This window comes from Mobula hypostoma, chromosome 9 (genome assembly GCF_963921235.1).
Source record: "Mobula hypostoma chromosome 9, sMobHyp1.1, whole genome shotgun sequence".
Classification (NCBI taxonomy): domain Eukaryota; kingdom Metazoa; phylum Chordata; class Chondrichthyes; order Myliobatiformes; family Myliobatidae; genus Mobula; species Mobula hypostoma.
This window is the reverse complement of record NC_086105.1, coordinates 120,680,969-120,707,695: the sequence shown is the minus strand read 5'-3', so window position 1 is coordinate 120,707,695 and position 26,727 is coordinate 120,680,969. Positions and strand designations below refer to the sequence as shown.

At 39.6% G+C, this 26,727-nt stretch overlaps 1 protein-coding gene across 6 annotated transcripts in view; it reads left to right on the top strand.

The window, feature by feature from the left end:
* The window catches only part of carhsp1 (calcium regulated heat stable protein 1), a 79,008-nt gene that overhangs the window by 12,328 nt on the left and 39,953 nt on the right, over positions 1-26,727 (top strand). The window contains exon 1 of one of the 6 annotated variants that reach the window (XM_063059022.1): positions 6,658-6,677. The exons of 4 other annotated variants lie outside the window; for them this stretch is intronic. The gene's annotated coding sequence lies outside the window, so the exon portion shown is untranslated. Of the gene's footprint in view, positions 1-6,657; positions 6,678-14,760; positions 14,846-26,727 lie in introns of those variants that run through there. One more of the 6 variants, XM_063059021.1, reaches the window with a different exon arrangement.

Genomic DNA, 26,727 nt, shown 5'->3' with positions numbered 1-26,727 from the left:
TGTGGCTATGAATTCCACAGATTTACTGTCCTCTGGCTAAAGAAGTTCTTCATCTCTGTTCTTAAGGGACATCCTTCTATTCTGAGGCTGTACCTTCTGGTCCTAGACTCTCTCACTGTAAGAAACATCCTCTCCATATCGATTCCATCTTTTTGTGATTTGTCACCGATTATAGTGTAGTATGAGTCATTTAGTCTGACATTCGCCCTGACCATGCTGAAGCACCTCCCAGACTCATGACCATTAAAGGCCACAAGGACAAAGGGTAGCAAATTCTTATGCCACTGCAACAGGTTCCTTTGCAAACTGCACAGTACCTTGAGGTGGAAATATGTTGAAGCTCCTTTATGATTTACCTTTAACCCATGACCTCTAATTCTACTCTCTCCCAATCTTGGTGGAAAATGCTGCTTACGTTTACCTTGTCAATAGCTCTCATAATTTTGTATACCTCTACTAAATCTTCCTTCATTTTCCTAACATTTCTTTCCCTATAACTCAGATCCTCAAGTCCTAATATCATCCTTGTAAATTTTCTCTCTGCTTTCAACCTAGCTTCCTGAGAAAGCTAAAGAAACTTGGCTTGTCCCCTAAAACCCTCACTAATTTTTATAGATGCACCGTAGAAAGCATTCTTCTGGGGTGCATCACAACCTGGTATGGAAGTTGTCCTGTCCAAGACCGGAAGAAGCTGCAGAAGATCGTGAACACAGCTCAGCACATCACACAAACCAATCTTCTGTCCTTGGACTCACTTTACACCGCACGCTGTCAGAGCAGTGCTGCCGGGATAATCAAGGACACGACCCACCCAGCCGACACACTTTTTGTCCCTCTTCCCTCTGGGAGAAGGCTCAGTAGCTTGAAGACTCGTATGCCCAGATTTAGGAACAGCTTCTTCCCAACTGTGATAAGACTGCTGAACGGATCCTGACCCGGATCTGGGCCGTACCCTCCAAATATCCTGATCTGCCTCTCGGGTTTTGTGCACTACCTTACTTTTCATTTTCTATTTATGATTTATAATTAAAATTTTTTTATACTTACTATCGATTTGTACTCCAGGGAGCACAAAGCGCAGAATCAAATATTGCTGTGATGATTGTATGCTCTAGTATCAATTGTTTGGCGACAATAAAGTAATAAAGTAATGATATTTTTCCTGTATGTAGGTGACCAGAACTGCATATAACACTCCAAAATTGGTTTTATCAACATCTTATACAAATTCAACATAACATCCCATCTCTTGTACTCAGTACTTTGATTTATGAAGGCCAATGCACCAAATGCTCTATTTGTAACCTTATCTATCTAATACACCTTATGCACTCAAGTTTTATTTGGCCCACAATTGGCAGCTCTTTCTTTCGCCTGACCTTTTTCAGAAAGAGAGTTGTATAATTATATAATATAAAATAAAAATATATCCTGGAACTCTCCCTTCACCAGAGGGATGGCAGGAATTCATGATGGTTCTCACCTTGTGCTTCCAGAATGTAGTTGGAGATTGGCAATAAACCCAGCGAACCCACAACCAGTTGTGTATTTGGTGATGTTTGATTAGAACGTAGAATTGTTATTTTTCTTACAGTTTAACTTTACTATGCTTATACACACTATTCTCGTTATATGCGTCTTCAGACTATGCGGATTCACAGTTATGCGAGGAACCTATTTCTACCAACGTCTCGTTATATGCGTCCAAAATTCAGTGCGAGGAGCACTGCCTTTCCCGCCAATACAAGTCACGTACGCACGCTTCACAGTCTCACTATTGGGATGAGAAGCACTGCTTTCCCGCCAATACAAGTCAGGTGCACACGCCTCACAATCTCACTCCCTCTGCTCTCGCATTGGTTTTGGCAAGGTGTGGAAGCGTGATCTTAAACTTCTGTTGGTTTTACCTATGGTGCAGTGATTTTGCGCTTGAAATATTTAACTATGCCTCCTAAGCGTCCGATGTCATGTCCTGGGCCATCAGCTGAGCGGCAGAGAACCGCTTTAACACTTGAAAAATAGTTGGAAATTGTAAACAGCGCGGCATCAGCAGAAGGTAACACAGCTCTGGGACGCTATTGCCAGGAACAGAATCTTGCCTTTAAAGTTCTTTTGTTGCTTGACAATGTGCCAGCCCATCCTAACCATTTGGACAGCATTCATCCTAGCATAACAGTGCGTTTCCTGCGGCCTAACACAACATCACTGATTCAACCACTTCACCAAGGTGTAATCCACATTCAAGGCGTACGTATTCTTTTACCGCGAACTATCTCTCAGATGCTGTAAGCAACAGAAGATTTTGAAAATCCTGGGAGTTTACCAACGGTGAGGGAATGGTGGAAGTCAGAACACTTGGCACAAATGGCGATGGACATGGACCCAAGTTTAGAACGGAGTCAGCATTTCAGTCATTCCCTGCCGTCAATCCTTCTTCCCTACAAGCAAATTTATGCTGAAAAACAAAATGCTGCCAAACAAACAACCCTCACCACTTCATGCAAATCGCTGTAATCTGCTGCTGCCGCCGGCAGTTCTAAGAGTTCTGTGAGTCTTCCTTCACCCCTTGCTGTGCTTGATATTATCCTGACGACCACAACATCCACCTTATCTATGTAAAGCTGCCCGACACAACAACCACTCATCTCCTGGAGCGAACACACCTGCCACTGTTGGTGAGTACTGTACACCAGAGGATGTTAACTTTCTGTGATTTATTACATTGAATATTACCTTAAATTGATTAAATATATAAATGTTGTCTTGTAGTACTGCTTTTGTGTTGTATTGGTATAAAAATGTGAATAAGTTACAGATAAAGCATATTTAGGAAGCTCTCTGGAATGCATCCCTATTTTCTCCATTTAAATAATTATTCACATTATGTGATTTCCCGTTATGCGTCAACTTCGAGGAACGTACCCCCCACATGTAACGAGAATAGGGTGTAATTGTAACACTGGGAAAGGCTTCACTGCTAATGTGATGATCCTTCTGTAGAAGCAGTGTTTGGGTTATGGTTAGATATAATGGGTGCTTTGGACTGTGCGCCAGCCAATGACGGGAGGGTGTTCTCGTGCCTTGTGCCGGACACCAGGGTGATCTGAGTCTTTTGTTTGGCGGGAGGTGAGGAGAGAAGATGCTGGAGCAGAGCGGTGATCTGAAGAAGGCTGGGTAGATCGAAGGAGGATCAGTGAAGGTGAAACCGTGAGCTCCAACTTGTGCACATCAGACTGCTTCATTAAAATGGGCCCTTTTCTTTTTCTGCTTTTTCTTCACTGACCCTATAGTCAAATTAAGAATTATAAAGCTAAATCGTTTACAGTAATTGTATGCGGTGTACTGTGTGTTATTTCATGGCACTGATTTGTAACAGGGTAACAAATCACACAGCATCCACACAAACGGGGGGTTTCGGAGTGGACTCGTATCTCAATCTCGCTCGTTTGGCAGGGCCAGAGATTGTCTTCCCTAGACTTGTGCAATGGAGCACAACCTGAGGGTTACATAATCTTTATATAATTATCCGAATGTGTGTAATTGGTGAATTTTCAGTAATTGTAGTATAACTGATTCTGTATTTTTCTAGAAGTTTCTCTGCAGCCTGTGTCATGCCACTGAAGCTGATTAATTCAAAGGCTTTTCATTATCACTGGAATATCTTTATCTCTCTATTGAGCTAGTTTTTTTGTATAAAATTACCTGTTTCTTTTACTTTCATTGTTTGTTCTTGTAACACCTAATAAACAGCTGTAACCAAGTTTTATGCCAGAATTCACGACTTCCAGAGGATCTCTGGATCACAATATCACCCAAATACAACAGTGGGAAATGCAGGCTTTTGCAGTGATGCAGGGGTGGATTCGACATCTGCTAGCTTTCTACCACTTATTATGCGGAGATCCACTTTGACAGCTCTGTTACTGTTGAGGTTTGGGTAGTTGCCTACTCTCCATGGCGGTAGTGAAATCCTCACAGTTGCAATTAGATTGTGCTTGTATTGAGGGTCAGAGAACTGGCTTGTTAGCCTCGGTTTTCTGTGCTTAGATTAAAAAATAATTTAGAGATGCAACCTTGTATCGGGCCCTTCTGGTCCAATGAGTCCACACTGCTTAATTACTCCCATGTGCCCAATTAACCTACTCACCCATACCTGTTTGGAATGTTTGAGGAAGCACACGGGAAACGTTTGAACTCCTTAGTCTCTGGCACTGTAATAATGTTCCCTAACCACTACAATCTCTAGAAATGGAGCCCAAATCTTTGGGATAGATGTTTCTGTCCTGCAAAACAAATGCCAGTGAAGTGCTGTTTGCTATTTGAAGATTTGCATGCAGACCACATTTCATTCCATATATTTAGTGGTGGTAAAGGATCAATTCTTTAAGCAGTTGTTTTGTATCCACCCATATCCTGCTGGGTAAAAATCCATTAGCTCATTGTCCTAAGCCACATCTAACCCTTTTATTGAGTAAAAAGCAAAAGAGAATGAGCCAAGTTTATGGAGGAAATGAATGATTTTAAATGCTGCTCTTGTGTACTATTATTGCAAAATAATTTAATAAACCAGTACATTGCAGAAATGACCTGCAAGTATAGATAATGTTGCAAGGAGCTGGGTAGATGATTCCAACTGGTAATGCTATACAAATTGAAATGTAAATAAATCATCCTTAGCGGAAACAAATTCAGCTCCGTTTAAAAACAAACTGGGGGAAACAGGGAGATGCCAGGATGACCAAATCAGGAATATCCCAATCTGGAGGCAAAAGCATTTGGTTTATTCAAAATGAGATTATGAATTTGTAACAAACACAAAACAAAGTGATCTTGAACTAACCAAATAGTCTCTCCGCAATGGATCCTCCTCCAGTCCCATCTTTGGCCTTCCCCTTCCACTCCTATACACCTAATTCATCCACAGGCTTTCCCCCACCAATCTGCTTCTGGTTTGATCTGCCATTCACCTCTCCCCTAATGGTTCCAATATCGTGTTCATACTTAGCAGATTCCAGCAATGTGTGTTCCTGCTTATGTCCACCCAGCAGCCGTGTCCCACCTTCATACAACCCTGCCCCATACCTCGCTCCATTTGTCTTTGTTCTGTTTCCATCCGTCTTCTACTGTCTCCCCATTCCACCTCTCCCCTTCCCTACTTGATGTGCCCCTGCTCAATCCACCAGTCATCTCTGCTTCCCGTTTCACCACTCCCACCTGCTGCCTTATACTGGTTCACTCTGAAATGTTGACAGTTCCATTCTCCTCATGGATGCTGCTTGACACACTGAGTTCCTTCAGCTGACTTTTTTTTGTTTCAAATTCCAGTGCCTGTGGCCTCCCGTGTAACCAAATAATCTTTTATATGCTTTCCTTTCATTTTTCTTAATCAGCTTATGATGCTTTGCTAATTAAATTAAGAAAGTTGTTTGGTTATTAACTTATATAAATCAATGAAAATTATTGTAGACATCACAAATAAAATGTTTGAAGTAAGTAAGTTGCAGTTAAGTATATTTCCTCATTCCTGGTACTGGAAATATCTTTTAAGCCATTCCAGCCATTGAGAACATCTACATGAAACACAGTATCCATTATCAGAGATCTTCACCACCCAGGACATGCTCTTTTCTCACTGCTGCCATCAGGTAGAAGGTACAAATGCCTCAGGACTCGCACCACCAGGTTCAAAAAGCAGTTACTACCCCTCAACCATTAGGCTCTTCAACAAAAGAGAATAACTGCACTCATTTATTGTGATGTTCCTGCAACAAATAATCTCACTTTAAGCATTCTTAATCTTGTTTTGCATGCTCTCAGTATTTATTGCTATTTGTTTATATTTGCATTTGCACAGCTAATTGTATTCTATGCTCTACTTGATCTTTCATTGATCCTGTTTACAGTTACTATTCTATAGTTTTGCTGAGTCTGATCAGGAAAAAGAATCTCAGGGTGGTATGTGGTAACATATATGTAATTTGATAATAAAATTTACTTTGAACTCAATTCAACAAAAAAAAGTAAAATTTGATATAAGACTAACAAAAACAAGTCTGGTAGTTTGTTGGGATAGTTTGCTGGGTTATGGTAATGTATCAGGGATGAAAGAAAGCCACTGTTTAATGCGATTTTCATTGTTGACGAATGTGAGAGATTGTGATGTTTCAGTATTTATTAATAGAACATCCTGTATCATTACCAAAGTTTTTTAAAAACTTGAATGTTTGAATGGTATCACATGGAATGTGGAGTATGTTAATTACTACATATGTATTTTTGTCTCTTTTAAAATAATTATTGTATTTAATTGGAATAAAAATGAACAAAAGTGATCTAATTTTACTAAGTAACTTTTGAACATAACTGATGTGTCTAGTCTGTTGTATGTTTATGGAACAAATGTTGCAGTACATCAGATAGTATGAACTTGGTTTATCTTTAGGAGCACACATTCAGGAAGGAGATCTCACCTGTATCATAAGGGAACCTCATTATTCTTTGCAGCACTAATCAGCATGGGAGAATGGAGATAATTGAATTTGTTCAGTCACAAGAAAATATGCAGGTGCTGGAAATCCAAAGCAACACATGCAAAATGTTGGAGGTACTCAGCAGGCCGGGCAGCGTCTCTGGAAAAGAGTAAGCAGTTGACATTTCAGGCTGAGCCTCTTCTTCAGGTAGTTCAGACAGTGCTTGATAGTGTTCAATTCATTTAGCAAGACAGGAATTTGTTACTAATGTTTTGGCAAACTTCTGGTGTGGTGATCGATGCAAATATTTTAAAGAAACTTTTAATATTATCTATTAATGGTTAGTTATGGTGCAGCTACTGCAAATCAAAGACTTATAATTTGCCCCTGGTATTTTGAAGGGCTTATTATTATTACCTGCAGTGTATTTGATTATTGTACCAAGGCAACACTGTCCAACTAGCGTCAAACTTAGAGATACTTTTACACTGCTGTCAGTAAAACGGATTGCGATTGACCTCTCTTAAGAACCCATTTACTAGCAGCTGCAGTGACATGCCTCCTCTGAACTGGATTTGAAGCTTAACCTGGAAGGGCAAAGAAGTTAACTTGCAGCGTGGTCTGAAAATAATAATTTCAAACTATGACACTTGATATTTTTTGGGGAAATTAATTTATTTTTGTCTGTTTTTGTTATTCTGTTTTTGCCCTAGACTGGTTTAAAAAAAATACTCACAAGTGTGCACCCCCACCCCCCCAGTAAAGTGGCCACTGAATGTGTGCTTGCGTGTGTGTATATATTATTTTTCACTGAAAATCCACAGATGTTTAAGCATTTTCTCTTTCGGTCATGTTGTATTTGATCTCTGCTTGTACTGTTCTGCTGTTATTACTATTAATTGAATACGTATTAATATCAGTTTAATAACCACAGCTGCAGTTTTGAGTACAGTGAATTCCGGTTAATTGGGCCAAGTCGGGGCGGCCACTTATTTGGGACAAATCTTAAAGGAAAAAACGAATAGAGAAAATAGCTGGGATTCACTTCATTTATTTGGGCACTATGGCACCTAAATGGGACAGGAGACTGTTGCTGAGTAGTTTCTAAGTAGCATCAGTCACGTGGCCATCAGACGTATACCATTACTCACTACACCGTGCTTGGAGCGAACAGTTTTAAAATAGCATCAGTTGCGTGTGTTTGTGTTCAAAAACAGTGATTTTTGTCACTGTTAGTTGGTGAGAAATAACCAGTAAGGCATTCAGATGTGTTCTGCACTTACTGCAGTTTCAAGCATTCAGGTTTGGAGATGCCAGAAATGGCCAGGAGTAAAAATGAAATGGTTTCACCTTTTCAACAAGTTAGGAATCACGAAGAATTTGAAGCTATCAATAGTCATCTTGAATGTTACAAGAAAAGTGAGGCTTTGTAAGACACAGGAGCAGAATTAGACCATTTGGCCCATCGAGTCTGCCCTGCCATTTCATCATGGCTGATCCTTTTTCACTCTCAGCCCCATTTTCCTGCCTTCTCCTCATAATCTTTCAAATCCTGACAAATCAAGAACCTATCGACATCTGCCTTAAATGCACCTAATGATCTGGCCTCTACAGCCGCATGTGACAACAAATTGCATACATTTATCGCCCTCTGGCTACAGAAATTCCTCTTCATCTCCGTTCTATATGGATGTTGCTCTATTCCAGGATTCCCAACCTGGGGTCCATGGACCCCTTGGTTAATGGTAGGGGCCCATGGCATAACAGAGGTTTGGAATCCCTGCTGTATTCTGAGATTGTGCCCCCTGGCTCTGGACTACTCCACTGAGGTAGGAAACATCCACGTTATCAGAGCCTTTCAACATTCAATAGATTTTAATGAGACACCCCCACCCATTCTTCCAAATTTCAGCAAGTACAGGCCCAGATCCATCAAATGCTCCTCATATGGTAAGCCTTGCATTCCTAGAATCATCCTCGTAAACCTCCTTTGAACCCTTCCCAATGTCAGCATCCTTCTCAATGTCAGCACATCCTTTCTTAAATAAAGGGCCAACCCTGCTCTCAGTGGTACAAGTGAGTCCTCAACAGCACCTTATAATGCCTCAACATTATATCCTTGTTTTTATATTCTAGTCCTCTCAAAATGAATGCTAACAGTGCATTTGCCTTCCTCACGTCTGACTCAACCTGCAAGTTAGCCTTTTGGGAATCCTGTGTGAGGATTCCCAAGTCCCTTTGCATGTTAGAGTTTAGAATTCTCTCCCCATTTAGAAAACAGTTTATGATTTTATTCCTTATACCAAAATCCATGACCACACACTCCCTGAGGCTGTATTTTATCTGCCACTTCTTTGCCCATTCTCCTAAGTCCTTCTGCAGCCTCCCTGCTCCCTCAACACTTAATCTTACTCAATCAACATGCAACGATGTAGTTGTCCAAAGCATTGTTTGAAGGCAGACCATTATCTGCACTAGGTGCCTGTGCTGATTTTGTTCAGGTGCAGTCAATCAAAAGACCATGGTAGATAGCACTGGATGAATTTCTCCATCAATAACTATTGGGAACTAATACAGCTTTATGCTAGTACTGTTATCATAAGCATGAGAAAGTCTACTGATGCTGGAAATCCAAAGCAACACACACAAAATGCTGGAGGAACTCAGCAGCCATGGATGTGAATAAACAGTTGATGTTTTGGGCCAAGATCTCGGTCCAACATGTCGACTATTTATTCGTTGCCATAAATGCTGCCTGGGCTACTAAGTTCCTCCAGCATTTTGTGTGGGTTGCTTAGAGTACTTTAGTAGTATTGATAGTGTTCTAGTTTGATGTGTATTTCATTTAAATACATAATTTCTTAGTTAATTGGCAGTTTTCCTTTTCTTTGTACGTTTTTAAATATTTCTAAGAAACTTTGGCTAATTGTGTTAGAGGCTTAATTGGGCCAAAATGTACTAGTCCCAATTAACTGGAATATTAGTTACTTTAATTGATACTTCTGCACCTCACTGGAAAGAAACTACAGTTGCAGTAGATCCTCAACTGACCCATATAATTGGAATTAAATTGTAAATATATTTTACAAATTGAGTGCAGTGATGCAGATAGATTTATCTGAATTAGGCCCTCTGCAAGGTTATGCTGAGTATGCTTATCTAACCTTGAGTATTTTAGCTTTCAGTATTTTTGTTTTGTTGTATTATTTTTGTTCCTCTTCAGTAGGTTTCAAAAATAATTTTTATTAAGCACTTCAGTGGTTTATTTTTCTATTGGAACAAGAGGTTGTGGATTTAGTGTCACTGTGTACAGAGTGTGATACTGTTGTGTCTTTAGACAAGGGGTGAAAGAAATAAATCTCATGGCGTTTGTGATAAGTAATAATATTGATCATTGTTCCGAGCAATTATTTTGGAACACTTTCTGACATCTTAATTAAGCGAAAGTCATTGCACATTTTTTCCTATCTTTTCTACATAGTACTATCACTGCAGCCTCTTATTTCAAAGCACAGTACTTACTGAGGTCTGAACAGTTGATTTTATAGAAGACACAACTTGCCCAATGGAAGATGGTAAGAATATTTATGATAAATTTAATCAACATGAACCAATGAACACAATATAAATAAATTAAATAGATTAATGGAATGGGTAAAAGATATGCAAAATGTCAGTCTCTAGCACTTAATCTATATGACCATCAGCATTGATCACGGTCTTTCTCATCATGCACGGGAGTAGGGTTGTTGCTATATGCAGCTAGTTTAAGCAACCTATTTCTCAGTAGGTCATTTGCTGTGCATTTTTCAAAATAAACTGCTTGACTAATTGAACTTAATGCTTGAAAGATGTAGTTCTTAATGAGCAAAATACATATATGGACTTCTATTTCTTGCTTTTATATTTTCCTGCACTAAACAATTGTCTTTATTAAAATAATTACCATTTCAATATGGTTAATGGGAACTATACATAACAGAACATACATAACAAAGGTTCATTTTGTTATCAAAGTATGTACGCAGAATACAACTCTGAGACTTGTCTTTTCCAGATTGCCGTAAAATAAAGAAAAACCATGAAATCATTGATAATTGTCGCAGTGGCAGTTGTTTGATGTTAAGACAGCAATGTCAAGGCATTTGCACAGTCTCATCCTATCATATTTTTTTATTGAAACAAGACAATGAAAACAGAATGAAATCCAGTTGCTCACTTTAGTCTCTCTCAACTTGCTAAGTTGGCATCCATTTATAGAGACCCTCCACTATCAATAGCACTTATCTTAGAAATCTTTGAATCTGTATTTGGTTTTGCGTAAGAACTGTACTTCTTAGTGTAGTGATAGCAAGGAAATGTCTGAATGCAGCACTAAAGTAGGTCAGGCTTGGGTTATCATTCCAGACTGCAAGAACTTATTTCACTTTCTCAGAAACAGACTGTTTCTGTTTTTACATCTGTCAGTACTCCCATCATTTTAATGATTGGCTGTTTGTTGAATCTTCAAGTGCATGACTTCTAGCAATTGTCTTTTCATGGTGTGCTTGAAAATTCTGTTTTTGCTATAGTGGTCTTGTCATTAAATGTTTTCCACAGTAGCTTTAAAAACATATTCTTTTTGGAATTTTGATGCCTCCCTTTTTTTCCTTCTTCCCAGGAGGGACTGATGAAAAATGTTATTTTCTGTTGCTTCCTCAGTTGTGAAGACCTGTAGGAGATTCATAAAACACACAGAGTTTCTTTCTTAATTCTGTTTATAAATTATGATTATTTAGTAGAATTTGGCCATTAATAAATACTTTCTTGAATGTGCAGTCTCTCAGGTAATGTAGAATATTTGTAGTTATTTGCATCCCTTTTGCGCCATCTGGGTGCACACTCATTCTATTTGGTCGGCAGTGAAAGCTAAAATTTCAAAAGATTGATGTACAAAGTACTCCGCTGCCCTGCAATATATTCCATTCCAACACGCACAAAATGTTGGAGGAACTCAGCAGGTCTATGGAGAAGAATAAACAGTCAACTTTTTGGGCTCAGATCCTTCATCAGGGTTGTGCCTTGGCCCTAAAAGTCAAGCCACAAACTAGAGAAAATCTGCAGATGCTGGAAATCCAAGCAACACACATAAAATGCTGGAGAAACTCAGCAGGCCAGGCAGCATCTGTGGAAAAGACATTTGGGGTCGAAACCTTTCAGCAGGACTGGAGAAAAAAAGCTGAGGAGTAGATTCGAAAGGTGGGGGGAGGGGAGTGGAAAAACGCCAGGCGATAGGTGAAACTTGGAGGGGGAGGGATGAAGCAAAGTGCCAACCATTCATTCTTCTCCATAGATGTTCCCTGACCTGCTGAGTTTCTCCAGCATATTTGTGTGTGTTGCTCTGGATTTCCAGCATCTGCAGAATCCCTTGTCTATTGGAATACTGATGTATCTTCTCACCTCCCTTCACTGCCATGAATTCCAGATTGTAACATTGAACTATTTCCATAAGTTCTCATCAGTTTAAGTTGCCTGAACTTTGCACTATATTAAGTAGTGCTTAGAATGAAATCTGGCCTCCCAACATAATTGCTTTTCTTTATTTAAAGAAAAGGAAGTAGGTAGGATAATTTAAGAGAGCTTGGACCTGTGAAATACTCCTCCTGCACAATGTGCGAAATTATGAACACTTCCAGTGTCCATACTGACCACATATGCAGAAAACATTCTCAGCAGCAGGTACCAGGTGAGGGCCTTTTGGAGATGGATGTGCAGATGACTCATTACAGAAAACCCATAAGGTTGAGATATTGGCACATTTCATGAGGTGGTCACACCACAGGGATGGTAGAAGATGGCAGGTTTTTGCAGGAATTCTCAGTGGCCACACTCTCCATATGAGCCTCTGGCTTGGATATTTTTGGAGGTGCTATTAAGATACTATTAAGTATCAGGTTTATGTCATGTAATGACTGCTGCCCAGGAGTCAAAAATGGTAGCAGAGCTATTGCAATTGAGGGTTCTGTTTTTAACAGGTGCCTTTGCAACTGCAGATGTGAGTTGCACCCTGATGTGAGGATTAAAGATCTCTTGGAAAAGCCGCAGAGCATCTTGAAAAGGGAAGGTAATTAGATGGTGGCCATGGTACATATTGTTAACAACAATATGGGGATAAACCACTGCAAGGTGAATTCCTCACAAAACACTCCACAAAATCTTAAAGCATATAACCAAATTTGATGAGATTTCTTTAAAGTGGAGGTAACTTTTGTAAGTAGCTTAATTGAAAAAAATAATATTACATATGAAGTGCACTGTCCTTTAATTAAGGAGAAAGATATTCCATTGCTTGGGCACAAAATACTGTAAAGGTTAAGTTTCAATTAAGCTGATAACAATGCAAGTAATTTTTGACTGTTGCATAAACAACCATGTAATCTAATTAGTTAGTCATTTCAGAGAAAATCGTCAATTGCCAAAGATTGCAGAGTTCTCAAAAGGGATTATATTCTCTCTTCCAGATTCCGTACTTTCCTATTTAAAGTTAAAGTCCACAGCTGGAATGCTTCAGTTCTTGCAATCCAAACTAAAAATTTATATGTATTTATTTAGTTGAGGAAGCTGCAGTTAAAGCCAAGAATGGAAATTGATAATCTTTCTCAAGCTTATTTTAAAAACAACTTTACTCTCTAGGGACCTGGATATTCTATTTCTTTGTAATAATGATGCATTCAAAATAATGAGTGGGAGGCCCCAAGGATGAGAATTTTACTGTTTCACCATGGTTATAAATGACATGGCTGAAGGAGTAGAGATTCATCTGTTTATTTTTCTGTCCACTCCAAGTTCAATGGCAGAGCAAGTAGAGCAAAATACAGCAAAGTAATATTAAGGAAGTAAGGTAAACCCTTGAAGTATGAAGTCACATTTAGTTACATTTTTGTAACTAAAGAAAGATGAATCAGAGTATTTCCTAACTGACAGACATAGAGCATGGGAGATTCAAATGCAGAAATCTCTGGAAACCATCAAGTAGGAACAAAACATGATTATAAAGGTCTTTAGGTTATTAATATTTAACACCAGGTTGGAATATAAATGGGTGCAAATTAAGTTATAACTGGACAGATCATTGATTGGATCCCCACCAGAATACTAAGGTCATTTCTAAATCTTAGGGTAAGTCCATTAATTTTGGGGCTGCAGAGCAGATGATGTTAAATTGCATACACCAGATTTCAAACTAGAAGATTAAAAAATAAATCTAATTTAGATAAGATGATTAAAGGGTTTGATTGAATAAATTAACATGAAGTAATACTTTAATTGTAAAGCCTGAAAAATGTAATGGGTGGGAAAAGGCAGCTGGGGTAGCTTCAGTTTATTTCTAAGTGACTTATATGATGCTTAATGTTGTTCCCGTTCAGTAGATCTGTGTAAATGATTGTAAATTATTGTTAGAAAAGTAGGAGCCTTTCAAAGAATTGAATAAATGACCAACTTTGTTTTTAAAAATGATTAGAGTGGAGCAATAGTTTAGTGTAGTCTATTCCATTCCTTTCCACTTGTTGAGTGTCCTTGGTATTCTGGGAGGGTTTCATAATTTTCACCCCTTTTGGTTTCCACCTGCACCATTATTAGAAATATTATTAATGTTTCTTTATGCATGCTCAGACTAGGATATGGTGGTGTTTGTTTCCCAGTTGGATCCTGGCAAAAATGTGTCCAATTAAAACTCCGTAATTACTTCGATCGATGGACGTGGGTACTATAAGGAGTGTTAGCAAAGGTAGCTGAAAACAGCTGCTTGCAAGTAAGCCGTGGTTAGAAAAATTGGAGTCTTTCAAACAAGTAAATAAATTAACATTTTTTGTTTTTAGAAATTATTAAGAGTGATGTAATCGTTATGTGTATGGAAATAATTTCTTAAATCTAGAAGCCATAGGTTGTTGAGGGCAAACAAAATAGGAGAGGATTGGGGAAGGGCAGGTGTGCAACAGGTGAGGTGTCCAAGGAGGAGCTCAATACTGTAGAATCTTAAAGTAGCAAAGGTGTGGAGGTAAACTTAGAATTTAATAATACAGAGTAGTGCACAGAAGAAGCATTGAGAGGTGAGATTGAGGAATGCCATGATGTTTATAAAAATGTGAAAGGGAGAATTGTAAAGGTCTAATTGGAGATGAAAAAGTTCAGTGTGAAGGTAGCAGACAAGTGTATGTTCAAAATGAAGAGAACCAAGATTTTTTAAAAACAGGATAGATTGCCAGGTTCAGACAAAATGAAATTTTGGCAATAAATTTCTTTGCTGCAGGAGAAAAGCAGTGGACGGCAGAGGTGAGCAGAGTGGTGGCCAATGGACTTAGAGCTGGAAAAATGGGATATTGTGTTTGATGAAGGTAAATATGGTAAGAAAGGACAAAGATGGATACCAAATAGGATTTTAGAAATCATGTTCACAGTTGCATGAAGATAGCAGGACAAGGAGACAATATCATTGTCGAACAAGGTGAAAATTTGACATTCTTTGCAAGCCATAGTGTACAAGAATCAGAGATCTTGCCAGAATTGTGCAAACCATTGGTTAGCGAACAGCTGGATCACTGCTACTATTTTTGTCACATCACCATATGAAGGATGTGCTAACAACCTCCCAGGGACTGACAAGAATCTATTGAGGCTGGAGAACTATAATGATTTGGAGGAGTTACTTACTTTATACTTTATTGCCGCCAAACAATTGATACTAGAACATACAATCATCACAGCGATATTTGATTCTGCGCTTCCCGCTCCCTGGATTACAAATCGATAGTAAATATTAAAAATTCAAATTATAAATCATAAATAGAAAATAGAAAAATGGAAAGTAAGGTAGTGCAAAAAAAAAACCGAGAGGCAGGTCTGGATATTTGGAGGGTACGGCCCAGATCCGGGTCAGGATCCGTTCAGCAGTCTTGTCACAGTTGGAAAGAAGCTGTTCCCAAATTATTAGTTTTCGGATGTTGGTAAATATTGGTAGCTAAGCAGCCTGAGATAACCTTTAATTGTAGGTGTGTAAAATTATGAGTGGCTTTTCAGGCCAAGTGGTAAGGAATCATCTACAAAGAGAGATCAGTAAGTAGGGGAATTAGAATTAAGCTAATTTCTAGATGAGGGGTCTCAACCTGAAACGTCGACTATTTATTCATTTTCATAGATGCTGCCTGGCCTGCTGAGTTCCTCCAGCATTTTGTGTGTGTTACTTTGGATTTCCAGCATCTGCAGGATCTAAAAACGCAAACACGAGGAATTCTGCAGATGCTGGAAATTCAAGCAACACACATCAAAGTTGCTGGTGAACGCAGCAGGCCGGGCAGCACCTCTAGGAAGAGGTACAGTCGACGTTTCAGGCCGAGACCCTTCGTCAGGACTGTCGAAGGGTCTCGGCCTGAAACGTCGACTGTACCTCTTCCTAGAGATGCTGCCTGGCCTGCTGCATTCACCAGCAAATTTGATCTGCAGGATCTCATGTGTTTCCAATTTCTCGATGGTTTGGAAAGTAGAGAGATCTTAATTCATCCTAATGCTGGAAAAGTGGTGGCGGCAACATTGCCATTACAGTTAACAAATACTGAATGACAGGTCACAGGATTTCAAAAGTGGAGTCTATGGATTGTAGTTAGAATGCAGGAATACCCAAATGCCTTGTTCTTTGCCTGGTACAGGCACAACTGGCTGTCCTCTATATATGCAATGCATTTTTGTGTCTTTAGTGGTGGATGTTCAAATGATGCTGGCACGCGATAATTGGAATCTCACATAGATTAGTTGGAAAAAGTGTAGGTGAACCATAAAGTAAGTCTTCATTCTGAAATAGTCAGGAAGAACAAGAACTATTCTGCAAAGTCATTGAATGTCAAGGGTTTCTTAGAGTGGTGGCAGAAAATAAATTCTCGTATTTGGAGCTTTAAGGTCAAAGTTTATTGAATCTATAGCTAATGAATAAATTGATTAGACGTAAAAATGTATCTGTTTCCTGAAATACAGAGACCCTTGTAATTTTATTGTATCATTCACTGTCTTTGAATGCCCCAAAGCATTTTGTAGCTCATGAAGAATTTTGTATTCACTTATATGTAAATCTATTTGTATACGGTGAACTCCCAACCAGGAAGAAAATCATTCTTGGTCATTTCATAATAAATAAAAATGTGTACAAAATTATTCTGTTCATCTAATCTTAATCATAAATCAAAAATCTGCTGATCTGGAGATCATGAAATTAAAACAGGAAAATGGCGGAACATTTAGCAGGTTGGGCAGTGGCTGTGGAAAGAGAAATAATGACAACATTTGAGGTCAAGGAAAGGATGAAGGTTTTGTTTTCTCCTTCAATCTAGCCAGTCAAATCCTGAATCTTTGTTGCGTGCAACACATTTTATATAAAGTTGGATTTGAATTTGATGATCTGAGCACCAGCATATTTCAGAATAATGTGAATGAATTAAAAAAAACTGATATTAAACATTAAGAATTGCTTTTTTCCCCTCTTTTTTCACCACCCACCAAATTCTGTGCTTATGGATCAATTGGTGAGATACCTATTGCTGCTGATGACATTCCTGTTTAAGAAATCACTAAGGATGATCTGCCCACTTTTTTTTCACTTCAGTGCTATACTACTCATATCTGGCTACATGATAAAGTTGAAAAATTGCTTATGCATTCAAAATAGAGAGATAAGTTGAGGCTTATCTAAGAATTGATGGTCCATTCTAATTTTGTTATAGACATTTTCTAATGTTCTACCAAAGCAACACCAGACCTGGTAATTAAAAAAATACAGTGAAAATTTTCTTTAATAACTCATACCTATCATAGTTAATGACTGGTTCCTTCTAGATTGATAGATTGTACCTGGCCTTGGAAAATATTTTCTAGCAGCATTCAGTGATTGCTCACCGTGACAGTGATTTACTGTTTTAATAATGCTTATCTTTTTATGCAATCCTTGTCACATTGAAATATTGCCTTTTGAAACAGTCACTATTGTTAAGATAACACAAAGCTCTTTTTGTCTACTGTGATTGAAGGGCAAAGAGTATAAGGGAAAATTCTAGAATTAGGATGTGAATGGATATAATGTGTTGAAATGTGGCATGATCAGTTTTAGTCATGATGCTGAGAATGATTGAAATGTTGAAAGGTCAGCAGTGATGAATAATCTATTTTGATTTGAATAGAGTTGTGTGTACAGTTTTCTTATATGAATTATTAAGAGCTGAACACCCCCCAATGCAATTTAAGTAGCTAATTAATTCTATTTTTTGTGTATGGTGTGCACACGCATTTGCAATTAAGTCTAAAGGTTCTGTATTAATACTCTCTGCCCTGTTGTTCATGTCTATTTTCTCTGCTTTTCATTATGCTAATTAAGAAGTCAAGATACTGAATGGATTAATTGTTTTCCCCCATTTCCTCCTTTGTTTACCCCACTATAGACTCTTGTGAGCACTGAGTATTTTCTAGCTTCTCTACATAGTTTACTTGCCTAGAAAATGCCAGCATAGGTTTGTTAAAGGCAGAACATGTCTTATGCACTTTTTAATAATGTAATAGAGGTTTTTGAGGGAGATCCTGTAGAAGTAGCCTGTAGTTTTTCTAAAAGTCATCAGGATCAAAGGCCATGGAATAAAAGGGACTGCAGCAACAAAGGTAGAGAATTATCTAGGTTACAGAAAACAGCATAGTGAGATGTTTTTCAGATGGGAAGGAAGTGTACGGTAGAGTTCTCCAGGGATAAATACTGCTTTTCCTTATATACAAGCAAACTCTAGGCTGCTGAAGATCTGACTTACGGAGGTACATTTTCTGTTATTTCTCCCATGTCAAAAATAAATTTAGCTGCTGTTCATCCTTTTGGGGAATATATACTACAACATATAAAGGGTGTTAAACTTTTTTTCTCTCAAACCAGAAATCAAGTGACTTCTTCCTTTCACAATGACCCACTAGAATGGAAATAACAGAGTAATTGCGTGTGGAAATTTGAGACCATAAGACATTGGAGCAGAAATAGGCTATCTGGTCTATCGAGTCCCCTTCACCATTCAATCCTGGCCAATTTTTATTTTTAACCCGATTGACCCACCTTCACCCTGTAACCTTTAACTCCTTTACCAAACCAATAACCTATCAATTTCTGCCTTAAATCATCCAATGACTTGGCCTGAGGATGCTCTTATTCCATATCTTTATTAGTCCACATAAATAAGAGAACTGGAAATAGCATCACATCATAAGGAAATAATTTAATATTCCTACCCCAGATAAAACAATCAAGAACATCTTCTATATAGTTTCTTAATTCAAACATTCAACTGGAGTCAGACTTGGTCAATAGGCTAAATTCACCAATACAGTTAAGGAGGATATTTTTAAATGGGCATTCAATTAAAGAATTTATAATCATTATTTTCAATTATATTTCGAATGAAATTTGTTGCTAAAGTATTTTTGTCTTCCTGTCCAGATATCAGAATGCAATATCTTGGTTTTCAGACATATTGTTTTTGACTTGTGAACAATTCTCATGAAAAGAGTCTTTGCATAACTTAGGGATCGTCTGTGTGTTAATGTTTTAAACTTAAGTGTAAAGAACATGAAATAATGCAAATTGGCAGGTGGAGTAAACTGTCAGCAGCTCAGGCTGGTAGAATAGGCAGCTTATTGGCAAATGAAATTTATTATTGGAAAGGTTACATTTTGGTAGAAAGATAAGCAATATAAACGAGAGGACACATTTCCAAAAAGGGCATGAGAATGGTCAAAGGAGATATCTGTGCATTGGAAGTTGAAATACAAGTCAGATGGAAGCATGCATGAGCTAGCATGCTGTGACCATCTTATATGGCAGAATTGCAAAAGGAAACATGGTCTACAGCTGCCATTTCTTGTGCTTTTCAAACCTCTTTGTTTTGCAATATACTGCACTGCTGACGTAACATCAACTCTTGAGTGCCACACTAAAGTCTTCCTGTGGTTTGTTGGTGCTCCTGTGTGAGATGTCTGGAAACAAATGCCATCGACTGGTACCTCAAGTCCGGGAGTACCTGCTCAGACACACACTGTCTCAAAGCCCTGTGTGAAAGGCACAGTGTATGGTCCTCCCACCACAAGTACTGAGGAATTGGTTTGTAGGACTTCACAATCCCATTGCTGACAGTGTTTGGAATTGAAAAACTGCTACCATGGATGTATTGCAAGCAAATATAATATATTTGATACAGTTAATGCAGATAATGCAACGTCTATCATAGAACTATTTAATTTATGAGTAATACTTTGTTGTAGTTTGATCTACCAACTAATCATTGTCATCTGTGAGCTTATAGTGCAATCTCTAACATTCAGTTGGATTCTTTACTCTTTATTTTCAATACAGTGGACTTGGGACATAACAGGACCAGCGCATTTGGCCTAATTAAGCTGCTGCTCCAATTAGCCAAAGTTTCATGGAAGTAGTTAAAAAGGTATTCTAAAAAAAAGACAAACTAACATTTAACCAAATAACAACTTGTACATTTAAATATAATGCACTATCAATAATACTACAGTACTATAAAACTATTAGTTCCTTATAGTTATCGATAGAAGAATTCATCCAGCGTACTTTTGATTGACTGTATATGAACAAAATTAGCTCAGACACATGTAGATAATGAACTGCCTTCATACAATCCTTTTGACAATTGCATCCTCCAAATGCTCACTTTCATTGTCACATTCAAGATTGTCAGAACCTCATATTCCCTATAGTTTCTAATCTGTTGAAGCAATGAAATCATTTCATTTTCACTCCCAGCCATTTCTTGCATTGCAAACCTGGATGCTTGAAAACTCAGTGAGCAAAACAGTTCTGAGTTGTCTTACTGCATTTCCTGTCAGCTATCAGTGACAAAAGTCACTGGTTTTTGAAAACAAACACACACAACTGAAGCCATTTAAAAACTGTTCATTCCAAGCGCTGTGAAGTATCTAATGACCACACAGTGCACATGACTGACGCTTGTTAGAAACTGTTTAGCAACAGGCTCCTGCCACAAGTGGTATAGTATCCCAAAAAAGCGAAGGGAGTTCCAGCTATTTTCTCAATGTAGTTTTTGTTCTTTAAGAGTTGGCCCAAATAAGTGGCTGCCCCGATTAACAAATGGCCCATTTAACTAGAATCCGCTGTACTTTGAATTTGGGCGCATAGACATTCCCTCAATTTTCTGTTACTATTTTTCTTTTACTGCTAATCATAGCTTCCATTATTTTTGGTCAGTATTTATTTTAATGATTGTCTGTTTCTATTAATTTTAAATGTAAACATTAAACACATATGGTATGTGGTTTATATTTACTCTTGGTAACGATTCCAACTTTTTTCCACTATGTCATATCTCATGAGCACAGTCATCTGCAAGTCAAAACCTGCACCGTAAGGCTGGAAAGCTTGTATGGATTAGCATGTAATTATAGATGATTGTATGTTAATTCAAGAACAAGGAGGATTGATATAATATTATACTATCTTTCCTGAACGATAGTTTGTCTGTGACAGAGCAGTTCTGCCACAAGTACTTTCTTTCTCTTCTGCCCCCCCCCCCCCCCGCCACCCCAGTAATTCTCATTATCCCTGCTTGGCAATGTTGACATTATGCTTATTGGGTACATATGCTAGGCTAAAGCGCAGCATGGACACTTTCCTTTGTATTTGCATGCTCCATGACAGTGGCTTTCTCTGACGAGTCCTGTTTGTAGTTTGAAGAGATTTGGCATGCCAACAAATACACTCAAAAGCTTCTATAGTTGTACCGTAGAGAACATTCTGACAGGCTGCATCACTGTCTGGTATGGAGGGGCTACTGCACAGGACCAAAAGAAGCTGCAGAAGTTTGTAAATCTAGTCAGCTCCATCTTGGTACCAGCCTACAAAGTACCCAGGACATCTTCAGGGAGTGATGTCTCAGAAAGGCAGCAACCATTACTGTATTAAGGACCTCCAGCACTCAGAGCATGCCCTTTTCTTACTGTTACCATCACTTAGGAGGTACAGAAGCCTGAAGGCATACACTCAGTGATTCAGGAACTGCTTCTTCCCCTCTGCCATCCGATTCCTAAATGGACATTGAATATTTGGACACTATCTCACTTTTTTAAAAAATATACAGTATTTCTGTTTTTACACGTTTTAAAAAATCTATTCAATATACGTAATTGATTTACTTGTCTATTATTATTATTTTATTTATTTATTTTTCTCTCTGCTAGATTATGTATTGCATTGAACTGCTGCTGCTAAGTAATAAATTTCACGTCACATGCCGGTGATAATAAATCTGATTCTGATTCTGTTGTTGTTTCCAGTTTCAGGGAGGGGACCTGACTGATGGGTGGGGTGACTTCAAAAAGGTGCCTGTTTGTGGTGGCACATATTCTGTGCTGACTCAGAGGAAGAGTTCATTTTGGGAGATGGGGAGCATGCTGGCTCCTGGAAGATGGTGTGTTATTGATCTTGGTTGTGCAATGACATAGTGTTCTTATTGTGATGAATTTATTTGTGGACATCTGTAATTGTGAAGAAGGATGTGACCTCCAGTGTTTTTGTTCAGGCTCAGACTGAGAACTCCCCTGCATTCCAAAGAATGGACTTTCCTTTTTCTCCTTGAGTAAGGAGATCCTTACTTGAAGGTCCATTTTGATGTAAGTGAAGAGGGAGAGAATGAGTGGTAAGGTGAGATGTATTACAACAGACTGATGTTTTGGAGCCATAGTCCTAAGGGTCAGATGGTGTATATTCTCTTTTGTCATTTTTGTTAGTTTGCCATTTTTTTGAATATTCTTTAAATAAAGGATCATCTTCCTTTACTTGAAAGCTCTTCAGGGTGAGATACTGAACGTGGGCTTTCAATTAAAATTCAGTTATCCATAAACTTCAAGATACACTCAAAGTAGTGATTTATATCAGCCAAAACATACATAGTTACTGCATAGAAAGAGCTTGATTTTTCTTAAAATTAATACAAAAAAAAAATCTCAAATACCTTCCCTGACAAATCTGATCATTTGTTACCCGCTGATTTTATTTTACTTTGGCAACAATTACCGTCAACTCCAGGGAGGGTTCTTGATTCCTTCAGAATGCTGTACACGACTTTCAGAATACTTGTGGAGTAATGTCCAATCCCTTTTTGTCTGAGGGATGTTGGTCATCTGAAATCGGAATTGCTTTGTTGTTGTTGTTGTTATTAAAATTTAAAATATTTTTTTCTCAGCTCAAGCAGGTAAGCATAGCCAAGCATGCTCATTTGTCAATTGCTAGGGACTTCAGACTATTTTAGTGGTGTTTGGTATTGTGACTTTTTGAAGATTTACGAAGCTATTGCTGTGTAGCCCTTATGTGTTTATCATCACATGTACTGAGGTAAAGTTAAAAGCTTGTCTTACATATTGTTCATACAGATTAATTACAGAACAAGGCAGAACAAGGTAAAACAATAGCAGGATGCAGAATGAAGTGTAACAGCTACAGAGAGTAGAGAATAACATCATAACATGGTATATTGTGAGGTACCTTGTTATTCCCCTAGTAGGTTCAACCACAAGCTGCCCTAACAAGCCATCTCGTACGTATTCAAGATCCCTGTGCTGGGATCCAGCACCAACATGATTTTCCAATCCACCTGCATATTAAAGTCCCCTGTGATTATCATAATGTGTTTTTTAATATGGCTATTTCTATTTCCCTTTGTAATTTATATCCCACATCCTGGCTACTGTTCAGAGCTTGTATATAACTCCTTTCAGGGTCTTTTTATCCTTGCAGTTTCTTAACTCTACCCACAAGGCTTCCACATCTTCAGATCCTATGTCACCTCTTTCGAAGGATTTTGATCTCATTTTTTTTTACCAACAGGGTCACCCCAATCCCTCTGCCTACCTACCTCTCCTTTTGATAAAATATGTATTCTTTGGCAATTTGCCTCTACTGTTTTGGCTTCATCACATGTCACCCCTTGAGCATTTCTTTAGTCCTTCCACCCCTCGATGCCCACTCTTCTGATGTGCCTACAGGCCCAAACAACCCCAATCTTCCTCCTCTGGCTGTCGTTATCTGAGCAGCTCTATCAGCAGCTATGTAGTGTGCTTTCTCCTCCATGTCACGAGTAGTGTGGGCATCTACATTGTAGACAGTGAACTGCTGCCATTGCGTGTCATCCCATACGTTTTCCCAACAGGATTGCACCCAAAGGTGCTGTCCATGTAGGCCCCAATTTTGCCCATGCCAGTGGGATATCTATACAACCGTCCCTTTCGCCACGGCCCAGAGGTCGGTGTATATTGGAGCCTGGTCACCTCGGGACAGGATTACGGCCAGAGTTCTGCCAGCTGACTGGATCTTCCCTCCCCCTCTGCTGTTACCACTTCTCCCCGTTGCAAGGTGGAGGGCAGTAGCCCCCCGCCACTGTTTTCCACTCTGCCACCGGTGAACCACTCATGCTGTTCCTCCTCCAGGGGTTAGGTCATATCCTTTGTCCCATTGTACAGGTTAGGAGTTGAGGTCTGCAACCTCATGAGAGGTGCTGTGGTCATCAACGGGTAGGGCCATAACTTGCTCGTGGGGGTGGCTCACCTCATTGGGGCCTTTCTCTGCCCAATTTGCTATATACCATTTCCATTTGACTACAGAAGAGCGCTGAGCTCGGCCTTCTTCGTGAGTCACATTTTCGACAATTTCAAAGGTAGCTTGCTGGTCGGTACCCCGTTGGAAAGGGGTCTATTTCGAAGATACCTGATACAGTAGTCTCAGTATCATTGTTAGGCGGGGACTATGTTATCACTAATATCCAAGTGTTCCCACAAAATGCTGGATCTTCTCTGCCTGAGAAACTGCCTAGTGTTGCTGTTTTACTCTTACTCCTACTTCTAAACACTTTTGCAGACATTCTGCTTTCTATTGCACCTGCCATAACCTTTACCAAGCTTACCAAAATATTTTGTTAAAACAGTAGCTACTTGGATCTGACTCGATGAGGCAGAAAGACGCACACTCCAATTACCTATTAAGAAATACAAAACTGCATTTATTAGGACAGAACAGAGCAAGCATAAAAATACTTATCTAGTCGTGCATGGGCCCCCCTCACTGCAGCACACCTCCCTCTCGAGCTGCAGCGCTGTTCATGACGAGCCCGTCGGTGAGGCCTTAAATAACTACTCCACAGCCCTCTAACCGCTCTACATTTATACCCTCTCCACTGGTATGAAATGCTGCAGTAAGTAGGCCAATACTTTAGCACCATCTCAAACCACTGAATCAGAGCCAATCATCACTTGTCAGCACTCTTCATGAGTCCCAACTATGTGTTCACCTGACTTTCCTGTTCGCATGGCTGTTCCCACAGCACTGCATTCTCGTGCTGCATTCCCATAGCTCCTGCAGCCAGTTGTGTTACACTCAAGTCCAGTGTCGGTGAGCCGTTGCAATTTGCCTATCGCCACAATAGGTCAACGGCAGACACAATCTCAATGGCTCTCCACATGGCTTTAGACCACCTAGACAACACAAACACCTATGTCAGGATGCTGTTCATTGACTATAGCTCAGCATTTAATACCATCATTCCTGATTGAAAAGTTGCAGAACCTGGGCCTCTGTACCTCCCTCTGCAATTGGATCCTCGACTTCCTAACTGGAAGATCACAGTCTGTACGGATTGGTGATAACATATCCTCCTTGCTGACGATCAACACTGGTGCACCTCAGGGGTGTGTGCCTAGCCCACTGCTCTACTCTCTATATACACATGACTGTGTGGCTAGGCATAGCTCAAATACCATCTACAAATTTGCTGACGATACAACCATTGTTGGTAGAATCTCAGGTGGTGATGAGAGGGCATATAGGAGTGAGATATGCCAACTAGTGGAATGGTGCCGTAGCAACAACTTGGCACTCTACATCAGTAAGATGAAAGAGCTGATTGCGGACTTCAGGAAGGGTAAGATGAAGGGACACATACCAATCATCGAGGGATCAGAAGTGGAGGGAGTGAGCAGCTTCAAGTTCCTGGGTGTCAAGGACTCTGAGGATCTAACCTGGTCCCAACATATTGACGTAGTCATAAAGAAGGCAAGACAGCGGCTATACTTTATTAGGAGTTTGAAGAGATTTGGAGCAAGAAGGCTGCGAGTGGAACGGCTGAGGATTTCCGGAGTGAAGGCATTTTACTACTCGGAGTAAAAGAGAGGCAAAACTGCGCAGGCACATGATGTCAGCCAGTGGAGTGGGAAAAATTTAAAAAGGCAAGGAATCTTCAGCGGTTTTAGATTTGGAGCAAGAAGGCTGCGAGTGGAATGGCTAAGGATTTCCGGAGCAAAGGCATTTTACTACTCAGACTAAAAGAGAGGCAAGACTGCGTAGGCGCATGATGTCAGCCAGCAGAGCGGGAAAACTTTAAAAAGAAGACCATTATATCCAGCGGGCAGCAGAGTGAGAGGTAGCAGAGTGATAGGGCTTTGGCTTAACGGGCTTAGGTGGTAACAAGGTGAGGTAGGTTTACCTGTGTTAATTGCGGAAATGAAGTATGTGTGTGAGACTGGTTTTCTGTGCTCGGTGTCGGATGTGGGAGGTTCTGGAGTCTCCCAGCCTCCCGTACGGCTATATCTGCACCCAGTGTGTGGAGCTGCAGCTCCTAAGGGACCGAGTTAGGGAACTGGAGATGCAGCTTGATGACCTTCGTCTAGTTAGGGAGAGTGAGGAGGTGATAGAAAGGAGTTACAGGCAGGTGGTTACACTGGGGCCATGGGGAGACAGACAAGTGGGTAACAGTCAGGAGAGGGAAGGGATAGAGTCAGGTACTAGAGAGTACACCTGTGGCTGGCCCCCTGGACAATAAGTATTCCTGTTTGAGTACTGTTGGGGGGGGAGCGGAGACAGCCTACCTGGGGGAAGCAATAGTGGCTGTGACTCTGGCACAGAGTTCGGCCCTGTGGCTCAGAAGGGTAGGGAAAGGAAGAGAAAGGCAGTAGTGATAGGGAACTCTATAGTTAGGGGGTCAGACAGGCGATTCTGTGGACGCAGGAAAGAAACTCAGATAGTAGTTTGCATCCCAGGTGCCAGGGTCTGGGATGTTTCAGATCGCGTTCAAGATACCTGCAGTGGGAGGGAGAACAGCCAGAGGTTGTGGTACATACCGGTACCAATGACATAGGTAGGAAAAGGGAAGAGGTCCTGAAAACAGACTACAGGGAG